Source organism: Diospyros lotus, chromosome 15 (genome assembly GCF_014633365.1).
Source record: "Diospyros lotus cultivar Yz01 chromosome 15, ASM1463336v1, whole genome shotgun sequence".
Lineage (NCBI taxonomy): Eukaryota > Viridiplantae > Streptophyta > Magnoliopsida > Ericales > Ebenaceae > Diospyros > Diospyros lotus.
In genome coordinates this window covers 21896742-21909409 of record NC_068352.1, presented here as the reverse complement: position 1 = coordinate 21909409, position 12668 = coordinate 21896742, and the positions used below count along the sequence as shown (strand labels likewise).

General features: G+C 38.9%; 1 protein-coding gene across 6 annotated transcripts in view; it reads right to left on the bottom strand.

Moving 5' to 3' along the window:
* Window positions 1-12668, bottom strand: part of LOC127792106 (phospholipid-transporting ATPase 2) — a 143592-nt gene that overhangs the window by 89397 nt on the left and 41527 nt on the right. The gene's annotated exons all lie outside the window — the stretch shown is intronic.

Genomic DNA, 12668 nt, shown 5'->3' with positions numbered 1-12668 from the left:
TGAAAAGGAAGAAGAATAAATAGTGGTTGAGGAAGAGGACATTCAAGAGGAATTGCAAGGAGGGGAAATATCCTTCCACACATGAAAAGGGAGACCTATGGGGCAAATAATTAAGGTGAAGGATCATGTAGGGAAAAGAAGGTTGATGGTGCTAATCGATAGTGGGAGCACCAACAACTTCCTTAGTGAAGCAACAACTACCAGCTTGAAGTGTCCCTTGACATCAACCACCCCTCCATCTGTAACAGTAGTTAATGGAAGTAGGATGTATAGCCACTACAAATGCATGGGATTTAAATGGGTGATGTAGGAGCAGGAGTTCATGGCCGATCTTAGGGTCCTTGAGTTGGGCGGATGTGATATTGTCCTCGGGGTGGATTGGATGAGGATTGTTAGTCCTCTGACTTTCAATTTAAACAAGCTAGAGGTCACGGTGGAAATTGAGGGCAGAAGGCTAACCTTCTTAGGTAGCCTTGAGCAAGGAGAGTGTAAGATGATTCGAGGAAGAAAGCTGCAGAAAATGATGTTGACTAAAGGGGGCCAAATAGCACAGTTGTATTCCATACGAGTTGTGGCAGTAGAGGGAAATGATAGTCAGAAGAAGGGACCGCAGTCGGCAGCAAAATCCGTTAAGTCCCAAATCCCAAATAAGGTACAATTCGCGCTTACTTTTGATAGAATTTAAGGACTTGTTTGATGAACCACATTCTTTGCCACCCCAATGTCCATTAGACCATTCCATTCCCTTGAATCCAAACTCGAGCCCCATTAACATCTAGGCTTACAAATATTCCCCTATTCAAAAATCTGATATTGAAAAACAAAGTTAAATCTATGTTGAGCACAGCCATAATCCGATCTAGCCAAAGTCCCTATGCCTCTCCAGTCCTTCTTGTCAAAAAAAAATGACGGCACATAGAGATTTTGCATTGATTACCAACAACTTAATTCCAACACTGTCAAGAACAAGTTTCTCATACCATTAATAGAAGACTTATTGGATAAACTATTTGGTGCCAAAATCTTTTCTAAGTTGGATCTTAGATCCGGATACCACCAAATTCGTATGACACCCACTAACATCCCTAAAAGAGCTTTTTGGACCCATCAAGGGCTATATGAATTCACTGTTATGCCCTTTGGCTTAACCAATGCCCTGGCTACCTTTCAAGCATTGATGAACCGTATCTTTCAACCCTACTTGAGGAAGTTCATCCTTGTTTTTTCGATGATATCCTCATTTATAACCCTGATTTCGAACAGCATCTTTGTCACCTTCGAACCACAATTGAAGTCCTTAAATCTCATCAATTGTATGTCAAGTTCTCTAAATGTACTTTTGTTGAAAATGAAGTAGAGTATTTAGGACATATTATATCAGGGGAAGGAGTGAGGACTGACTCCGAGAAGGTGGTTGCCATGATGGAATGGCCTCGACCTATGGCTGTAAAGGAGTTAAGGAAATTCTTGGGGTTGACCGGGTATTATCAAAAATTTATCAGACATTATGGGTTGATTAGTAAGCCCTTAACAGAGTTGTTGAAGGAGGATGTCTTCTAATGGAACGCTAGAGCTGAAGCAGATTTCTTGGCATTAAAGGAGGCCATGACTCAGGCTCCAGTGCTAGCCTTACTAGACTTCACCAAGCCTTTCATAGTTGAAACTGATGCCTGTGACAGTGGGATAGGGGTTGTCCTTATACAGGAAGGGAGGCCCTTGGCATTCATCAATTAGGCTTTAACCCAAAAACACTTGGGTTTAAGCGTTTATGATAAGGAGTTGTTGGCGGTATTGGGAGCAGTAGAGAGGTGGTGGCACTTCTTAAAGGGAGGTTCGTTTGTGATTAAAATGAACCATGAAAGTCTCTAATTTTTGTCACAGCATTACATACACAGTTGCAAAGGAAGGGTATATCTAAACTAATGGGATTGGATTATATAATTCATTACCAAAAGGGAAAAGAAAATGTGATTCCTGATGCATTATCAAGAAGGGAAGAAAAGGGAATTGTCAAGCTATTTCGGCTACAGTTCCAAAATGGATTTAGGAGCTAGTTGCAAGTTATGAGACTACTGATTGAATAAAGGAGAAGGTAACTCAATTGTCAGTGCAGCCTAGGAATCCTACGGGGTACACACTTGTAAATGGGGTAGTCCGTAACAAAGGTAGGCTGGCAGTGGGAAATGACCAACCTCTGAAAAAATGAATTTTGAAGGCCCTCTACTGTTCCCCTATGGAAGGTCATTCAGGAGTACGGGTCACTTATCAAAAGGTGAAACAATTGTTCTTTTGGCCTGGACAGAAGAAAGATGTGGTGTAGTTCGCGTTGGCATGTGCCATATGTCAGCAGTGCAAACAAGAGCAAGTACCTTACCTATGATTGCTGTAGCCATTAGCAATCCCTGAGCAAGCATGGATTTCATGGAGGGATTACCAAGATCGGAAGGGAAGGATGTGATCTTAGTAATAGTAGACCGTTTGACCAAATTTGGCCACTTCATCAGTTTGACACATCCATTTACGACCCAGGAGGTGGCCCAAGTATTCTTAGATTCGGTGGCTAAAATCCATGGGGTGCCTAAGTCAATTGTGTCTGACCGAGATAAGGTTTTTACAAGTATTTTCTGGCGGGAATTGTTCAAGAAATTAGGGGTAGGATTGCATATATCTACTGCATATCATCCCCAAACAGATGGCCAAACAGAGAGAGTTAATCAGTGTATGGAAGCATATATGCACTGCATGTGTGTTACTAAACCCCGAAACTGGAACAAGTGGTTAGGCCTAGCACAATGGTGGTATAACTCCAGCTACTACAGTGCCATTAAAAGGAGTCCATTTGAGACTATGTTCAGTTACAAACCATCCCTCTTGCCCGTGATTTCAGGTCCCAATCCTACTATGGTTGCAATAAGACAATATTTACTATAAAGATAGCAGATGCTGACCATTCTTAAGAGGGAGTTAGCCACTGCCCAAAACCGTATGAAGCAGATAACAGACAGAAGGAGTGGCAGGTCATTTAAGGTGGGAGACCAAGTCTATCTTAAGGTCAGAAGTTTCCTTCAGCATCCTTATACTCCTATTCCCGCTTCTAAGTTGAGTCCCAAGTATTTTGGGCCTTACTCGATTGTGGACAAAGTGGGCAACGTTGCTTACAAGCTGCAACTTCCAAAACGGGAGTGAACACCCACCCTATTCTCAATGTCTCATTGCTCAAGCAAGCTAGGGAGCCATTGCCTAATGTGAGTCCAGATCAGCCGCCAGCAACAAAGGAACTGGCAGAAGTGGTTGAACCCCAAGCTATTGTCGAGATGAGAGTCATTAACCAAGGCTCACTACCCCTAACTCAGGTTCTGGTATAGTGGTCCAACCGGCCACTAGAGCACACCACTTGGGAGAACCTTCTTGATCTGCTGAAACAATTTCCCAGGGCTACAGGGCCACTATAATTCTTGTGGACAAGAATGGTTTGAAGAGAGGGCCAATTGTCACAACCCCATGGGTAGAAAGGAAAATATCCAATAAATACCATTGTATCTATTAGCTAGGGGGTTGTACACGGGCAAGAAGTAGCTGGGACAGTTACAACAACCTAACTCATTCTGTTAGAGGAAGGCTATATGTGTAACCAAGAGAAGGGAAAGGAGGTTGGCGAATAACAGAAAAAAATTTCTCTCTCGCTCTTTTCTCTCGTTCTCCCTATTTCTCTCTTTCTCTCTCTCTCTTGTTCCTTTCCTATTCTATTTGCAACTAACTTCCATAATCGTCTAAGGTTGATTCTTGGGTCATGACAATTGGCTTTTGAAACGGAAGATAAGAGTCGAACAGAAAACAGAGGAAAAGAATTCTGAGACTTCAATGAAAATTATTTCAACCTCTTCCACAAACAGAAATAGAGCTAGATTATATACTAACTCTAACTGCTCCTCACACAGCTAATACAACAGCACTTGAGATATAATCAGCTACAGCTATAAGCATAATCAAATAATACAACCAACGAATAACCAACACAATACACAAAGTGAAATGATAACAGCTACTCTAAGTTAACATTCTCTTTTACATGCCCCTTCAATTTGGACTTCCCTAAGATAGGAGTTGTAGCTGGTAACTATTGAGATGTAGGAGGAACTTTTAGACCCAGTTTATTACACAAAAATAAGAACCTATCTTTGGGCAATCCTTTGGTGAATATATCAACAACTTGATGCAAAGAAGGAACATATCTAATATCAACTGCACCTCCTTCAACCTTCTCTCTTACAAAATGCACATCAATCTCTATATGTTTAGTCCTGGAGTGAAAAACAGGATTTTCAGCTATACATTTTGCTGCTAAATTGTCACACCAAAGAATAGGAGTATGTAAACATGAAAATCCAAGCTCAGAAAAGAGCGATTTGAACCATAAAATTTCTGCAACACCCTGAGCTACAGCATGATATTCAACCTCACCCACAGACCGTGCAAGAACCAATTGTTTCTTAGCAATCCAAACAATTAGATTATTGCCAAGAAAAACACATAAACCACTAGTAGATCTTCGTGTAACCTTACAGCCAGCATGATCAGTATCCGTATACACATACAGTGGCAAATCAAATGAAGGAGGAGTAAAAATCAAACCAAGCCCAACAATTCCTTTAAGATACCGCAGTAGACGTTTACAAGCTAGCCAATGTTGATCCTTAGGCGAGGACAAAAACTGACTCAATTTGTTCATAACAAACGATATATCAGGTCTAGTATATGTGAGATACTGAAGAGAACCCACAATAGTTCGATAAAGAGAAGGATTAGAGAACAAATTTCCATCATTAGTTAGAGAAGTGGCTGCACTCATAGGAGTAGCACATGGTTTGCACTCAGACATGGCATCCTTTTTCAACAAGTCTAGGGTATACTTAGATTGAGTCAAATAGAGGCCTGTAGAGTCACGATAAGCCTCAAACCCTAGAAAATAATTCACTGCACCAAGAGTTTTTAGAGAAAACTGAGTGTCCAACTGCCGAATGCACTCATGTAAAGCAGCAGAATTTGATCCAATGATCAAGATATCACCAATATACACCAATACAAACAACACAAACTTAGGAGTTCGTTTTATGAATAAAGAAGCATCAGACACAGCTCTCACGAAACCCCAATCTTGTAAGGCTAACCTCAGCTTAGTATACCAAGCTCTTAGAGCCTGCTTTAAACCATAGAGAGACTTCTTTAACCGACACACATGAGAAGAAAAAGACTTATCAACAAATCCCTCTGGTTGCTTCATAAACACTGCTTCATTTAGATCCCCATTCAAGAATGCATTATTCACATCAAATTGTTGAATTTCCCATGCAAAGGTTACAACCAAGGAAAATAACACTCGAATGGTAGGTACTTTAATAACTAGACTAAAAGTTTCAGCAAAATCTATCCCAAGTGTTTGAAGAAACCCCTTAGCAACTAGCCGAGCCTTGTATTTGAGGATAGAACCATTAGGCATATATTTCACGCGAAAAACCCATTTGCAATCAATTAAATTCATATCGGGAGAAAAAGGAACAAGATCCCAAGTGTTGTTCCTCTTTAGTGCTGAATATTCCTCCCCCATGGCTTTGACCCAATTGCAGTCTAAGAGAGCTTTTTGAACAGAATTGGGCTCTAGAGAACTCACTAAGGCATGAGGAGAAGTGAGAGAAAGCTCTCGAGCTTTAGATCTAGTGAGCATAGGATGAATAGAAGGTGCTGGAGTATTTCAAACTGCAGCAGGATTAGATACAGATAATGATAAGGGAGCTGATTCAACAAGAACAGAAGGAGATTGCTCAAGAACAATAGAGCGTGAATTAGTGGCAGAAGAAATTGAATGGGTGGCAGAGGAGACTAAGGAATCAATTGGTGTTGCTTGAGGTGAATGACCAAAATTGACAAAAAAAGGAAATGAGTTCAAAAAAGCAGTGGGCAAACCCATGCTAGACTCAGACTGAGGAGTATGAAGGGATGAAAATAAATGTGGAAAAGGAAACTCCTCAGGATTAAAACTAACATGTCTAGACACATAAATGCGACCTGAGGGATGCATACACTTGTACCCAGCTTGGAGATGGTTGTAACCAAGAAACACACATTTTGTGGAATGAAAATTGAACTTGTGCTTGTTGTAGGGTCTAAGATAGGGAAAACAAGCACAACCAAAGGGCTGTAAGGTCATATAATTGGACTGTTTGTTATAAAGTTTCTCAAATGGAGAAAGAAAATGAAGTGGTGAGGCTGGTAGCAAATTTATATTATAAACAGCTGTTTGAAATGCCTCTACCCAGAATTTTAAAGGCATTTTGGCATGAGCTAAAAGAGTAAGGCCCATTTCAGCTATATAACGATGTTTCCTTTCTGCAAGTAAACCGAGGTTGAATGCCACAAGTGTGTAAATAGGGTAAAAAGGCCTTAAATTCTCCACCATTGTCAGTTTGGAGAGCCTTAAGTTTAAACTAATATTGCAACTCAGCAAACTTATGAAAGGTTTGAAAAATTGATAGGGCTTCAGATTTAAGTTTCATTGGATACAGCCGTGTATATCTAGTATAAGCATCCACAAACACAATGTAATATCTATGACCTTCACTAGAAAGAACAAGAGCAGGCCCCCATAAATCGGAATACACTAGCTCCAAGGGATGTAAAGCTGTGATTTTACAATTTTGAAAAGGAAGTTGATGCATCTTTCCCATCTTACACGAGTCACAAAAAGAAAGATCAGTAGAAGAACAGGGAAGATTGATTTTATTCATAACATGTTGTAATACACGAAATGAAGGATGACCCAACCTAGCATGCCATTGTTGACAAACTCTATCCATACAAGTTGACTGCATGCTAGGTTTATTAAACGAAGACAAAACCTGCCTATTACAAACGTTTAGGCTAGTTACAAATGACTTAGAAAACTGTGGTGGGGAAACCATGGACGAAGAAGTATGAACAGCTGATGATGCAGCATGCACAAATGCTGGATCCAACTAATAGAGGCCATTTTTAAGAATTCCTCGTAGCAGCACCTTGCCCGAATCCTTGTCCTTAATCAAGCAAAAAATGGAATGAAATTCAGCAATGACATTATGATCATTAGTGAGTTAAGATACACTAATTAAATTCTTTGTCATGCTAGGAACATGAAGAACTTGAGGTAAAGAAATTGCAGATGTAGGATAAGTTTGGGTAACCATTTTACTGACACCAATATTAGCAATAGGAAGCATCTTACCATTATCTACTGCTACTTTTTCACTGCCACCATATGGAGTATGAACGGAAAGATTGTTCAAACTTGAGGTGATATGGTTTGTAGCACCTGAATCTACACACCAAGAGTTATCACCAGGCTGATAGGAAGAAGAAGACTGATAAAATGAAGATGGATAGGACGCTAAAGAATGCTGAGATTGATTGTCAAAAGATGGAGTCGAGGAGCCATAGTGAGTCTCTGGTGTAAACCCTAGGTCTGTCAGGAAAACTCCATTAGCCTCATGATTAGCCATTAAAGCCTGAGATTGAAAATCACTACCACCTCTACCAAAAGACTGTCTCAGAAAATTTTTGTCAAACCTGTGGTAGCACCTGTCAACAAGAAGTCTAGGTTTCCCACACAGTTAGCAATAAATCCTTCTCCCATAAGATCTACCTCTACCTCTATTTCCTCGGAAACCATTACGTCTAAAGTTTCCACCATTTCTTCCAGGAAAACCTCCTCGACCTGTGTTTCCATTACTGCCTTTATTTACGTGTGAGGCAAAATTAACATTCACAGCAGTATTATCAAATGTATTACTGTATTAGCAGGCAACATATTAACCACATTTTTCATAGCTAGCCTCTGCTCATGCATCAAAAGAAGATAATGAACCTTTCTAGGTTTATATCATCCATTTGATATGTAATTAAGCTTACAACGACATCATAATCCTCGCCTAATCCGTGTAAAATAGACATCATTAGATCCTTATCATTTATAGGTTCTCCGATTGCTGCTAGAGAATGACTAATAGTTTTAATCTTCAGAATGTAATCACTCACCGAAGTGTCATCTTTCTTAATAGATCTAAGTTGTTGTTTCAACTGAAAAGCTCTAGCAACTATTTGTCTAGAATAAAGACTTTCAAAAGTAGTCCATACCTCAGCTGCCGATTCACACTGGATTACCTAACCAAGAACCTCCTTGTCAATAGTCGAAAATAGCCATCCTAGCAAGAGCTGGTCAAATCTGATCCAATTTAAGTATTCAGGATTGACAACAGGCTCGTCATTCTCAGAGGAGATGTATTTTGATGGAAGATATGTCTTATTAATAAAAGACAACAGATCAAATGCTCTAATTGTGGCTAGAACTTGCGCCTTCCAATACAAATAATTGTTCGAATCTAGTTTTGTAGGAACGAAACTAAGATTCTTAGCGACTGATGAAAAATCAGACAAAGATGCAGAGGACAATGAAGAAGAAGAAGACGAGGTTGAATCACGAGAAGCTATGAACGTTAGTCGCTAGCTCTAATACCATGAAACAGAAGATAAGAGTCGAACAGAAAATAGAGGAAAAGATTTCTGAGACTTCGATGAAAATGATTTCAACCTCTTACACAAACAGAAATAGATCTAGATTATATACTAACTCTAACCACTCCTCACACAACTAATACAACAACACTTGAGATACAATCAGCTACAACTATAAGCAGAACAGAATAATACAACCAACGAATAACCAACACAATACACAGTGAAATGATAACAGCTACTCTAAGTCAACATTCTCTTCTACAGCTTTCTTGGTTATCCAAATTAGACAACTTGCAAATTTCCATCAACTAACTAGTCCTTACCATATATTTATCTAGTTCGCAAAGAATTAAATCAAAAGACGATGACCTTTATTAGTCGTGTGTGTGATGCATTTTCTTTATAGATATATATATATATTCAAAGTGCCTAAAATCAATGTACGGGCTCAAGCATTCCTATTATTTCCTTTCTGGTATTTTATTCTCTTTTTTCCTTTCAGCCTCTACAGATCCCTTCTCTTCTTTCTCAAATGAAAAATAGAAGCTATTTTTTTTACAAACTTCCCTTGAAAACCACTCATCTACCTGGGTTTCTAATGCATCCTTTCACATATAAAGGAGTGTGCCAGTTGCTCAGCAAGGCCAACAAGAGCTTGCTAATAAGAAAATGCTTGCGGTAAGATCAAACGAGCATCAAGATCCATCTCAGTAATGTAAACGCATGAATAAGTCAATCTCTTTTCCCATAATTTTATAATTCCTTAGAGCTTCCCCAAACCACTATGATTTCATGAAATTGAAATGAATTGGTATAAAAGCAACCCCATGCATGAGGCTCCCTGCTTCAGAAGGGTCTGGGAGGTCATTTTTGTAGGCAGCCTTACCTTTGCTTCAAAATGAGGCTATTTCCACAAGTCAAACTCGTGACCAGAAGTCCTAGAGAAGTGGCTTCTCAAATGGATTGGTCTAATACATAAATTTTCATCAAGTTCACTGGCTATTGAGATCCCAAGAACTTGCAAACAACAAGAACATATGTGCATAGACTTGCACATACACATACACATACACAGGAAGTTTCTCAATAACCAACAGCCAAATAATCTTCAACTTGCACATTTTAATTGTTTTGCTCAAAACAAAACCAAGGACCATAGTTCTAAAAGGCACGAGGCGCAGCGAGGCGCAAAGGGTCCTGGAGCCTGAGGCGCGAGACGCATGAGGCGAGGCGCACCTTTTAGAAAAAAAAACTCAAAATCTTGTAAAATCATAAAAAACTATCAAATTATCAATAATAACAAATGCATATCAATAATGATTCATTATCTTCAAATTCTAAACTAACATCATCAAAGTTGATTCATTCATCATGCAAATTCTAAACTAGAAACATCATCAAAGTTCAAACTTAAAGTCTCAAACTCAAACAAGTACCAATCATCATGCAAAGTTCTAAACAAACATATAAACACTACAAGTCCACAATCAATAAAGAAATTTTAATCAATCATCATCAAGGAGATCAAAAACATCAAGGTCAATATCTTTATCATCCCCTTCAATCAAGAAAATGTTTTTATTTTGAAAAATGTTATTTTTCTAAGTCTGGAAGATTAGCGCATTATAAGGAGACATATAAGAAAATGTTTTCATTTTGAAAAACTATCTCCCGGTATTTTGATAGCTAATATTCATTATTGTTAAAATAATTTTTAATGAATTTTTCAAGAAATAGTAGGTATGTATTTTGGAGGTGGTAAAATCGTTAAATCCTGAGTTTGTACTAAAACCAAAATTCTATTTTCTTATTGTTATGGATTTTGATTTTTTAGATATTTTTATTAAATCCAAATGGGGAGTACTTTCTTATTTACATTTATGTATTAAAGTAAATGGAAGGTAAAATATAAATAAAAGAAATGTAAATATGTTGTAATATATACATGTTGGAACTGAGAAGAGGGGAGGAATTGGGTTGCCTAGGTTTTAATTAAAACCTAGGTTTCATGAGGCGCACCTCTCGCCTCGACGCCTCATTGAAATCGCCTCACCTCGGCCCAAGCGAGGCTCTAAACTAGCACCTTAAGGCGCCTTGCGCCTAGGCGCGCCTTTAACAACTATGCCAAAGACTATCCCAAATTTCAAGAGAAGAAAAGGAAAAATCAATATAGGAGTCAATTATCAACCTGATGCCATCATAACTCTGCCCAACATCTACAATAAAGTAATACGATGACAGATTAGTACTCAAGAGTTTGCTTTTCTAGAAAAGCAGGATTAGTAGGATGAGGAAAATGTGAAGGACCAGTTGGAACTCTTAACACACATGTTATATGTGCAGCTTGACCAGTGCAAAACAAACTAAAAAATTTACGTAACTGCATAATTAGTACAGCGAATAACATTGACCATACAAAGCTTTATTAAGTGACACAAACATCATCTTTATTCTATAGGTGACCTCTCTTATAAACTTCTTTAACTGGTGTTGATGTCAGATTACAAATTTATGCCACAGTACCTGAAGAATTACAAGAGAAATTACAAAATTACCCATTAAATAGTGCCTACACAGTCTTATCCCTCTTTCACCAAACCTGCCAGCAATGATCTCCACAAGGACCGTGCTACATATACCAACGGGATGACAAGCCCAATTGAGCTTCATCCAGAGGCGGCAACGGCGAGGCAATGAGATGGTCAACATCGATTGGCGCGAGGCGCAGCGGCAAGGTGACGGTAGGATGCAGCAGCGGTCGCGCGAGGCGCTGCAGCGGGGCAACAAGAGGATGCATCGACAATCGGTGAGGTGACGCGGGGCAACAATGAAGCGAGGTGAGGCGGAGCTTGCTGGAGGCGGCCATGGCAGAGGAAAGAGGAGGCAGCCAAGGGTAGGGGTGGTGAATCTGCAAATTAGGTGAGGGAATTTTTGTCATTTGGCACCTTTGATCATTCTCTCGGTAACCTAGTTGTTTGTACAATTAGCATTTTCCTCTTCACAATTGGCAAAGCAGACCAACACGATTCTATCTCTCTCTCTCTCTCTCTCTCTCTCTCTCTCTCTCACACACACACACACAAGACCACACACTTATGCCTTATAGCCTTAGTATATGCATATAAAGATTTTAGTAATTTGATGTAACTATAGTTTTTAGTATATCATAATGCAGATTAGGAGATAGATATTTCACATATAAAAATGGAAAAGATTGTTACCCTGAAACCACCCTCAAGGTGGATGAAACTAAAAATGAGAGAAAGCATCCACAAGAATGTTTTCTACATTAGTGGTCCTACTAGAGGAAAATGGAAAGGCAAAGGGATTTCAAGACTTGACTGATTTACCCTTTTGGTCAAACCAAGAGAAATAAAAGGGCAATTTTTCTATTGACTATTAGGGGACCTTGAGGGAAATGAAAACATAACACGGCCCTCACCAAACTAGGCTGTTGACTTACTGCAATTTTCATGTGGTCAATTTGGCGTGTCTAGCAGGTTGGTGTGTATGTAATATGTACACACACACACACAATTTACATGTGCTTGAGTGATTTGTTTAATTTTAGATCAAAAATATATAGTTCAACACATTTTCAGAAGTCAAGGCAGATTGACCAGCTTTACAAATCTCAGTTAATCCATCAGACGACACCAGATCCAAATAGAGGAAGGTGGGTGCTGCTTTACTTTTCAATATTCCTCCAGGGTGGTCAATAATTTGACCTCAATTCTAATGTAACCAGATTTTAGAAGCAAATAAACTCTCTCACAACACAAATTCATTAGTTAAAGGAGAATCAGTTCCACATGTCAAAAACTTTCCAAGGCCTTATCTCTCATAATATTTTCATCATGATGCCTCATTAGATGAACCAAATGGTCCACATGTCCCAAGTAACATAAAAGTTAAAAATGAAGGAAGAAACAACCTAATGATGGCATTCACAACAGAATAACATCTATCAGATCTGGAATTTGAAGTACATGCTATGATACTAATTGAGATATAAAAATCTCCATATTGTTCAATTCCCCCCACCAGGGAAATTCAGAGAGGTATTTCAGTATGAAAAATATTTGTTGATTTGATTTGTCAAAATGCACCAGAAAGAGCATCTA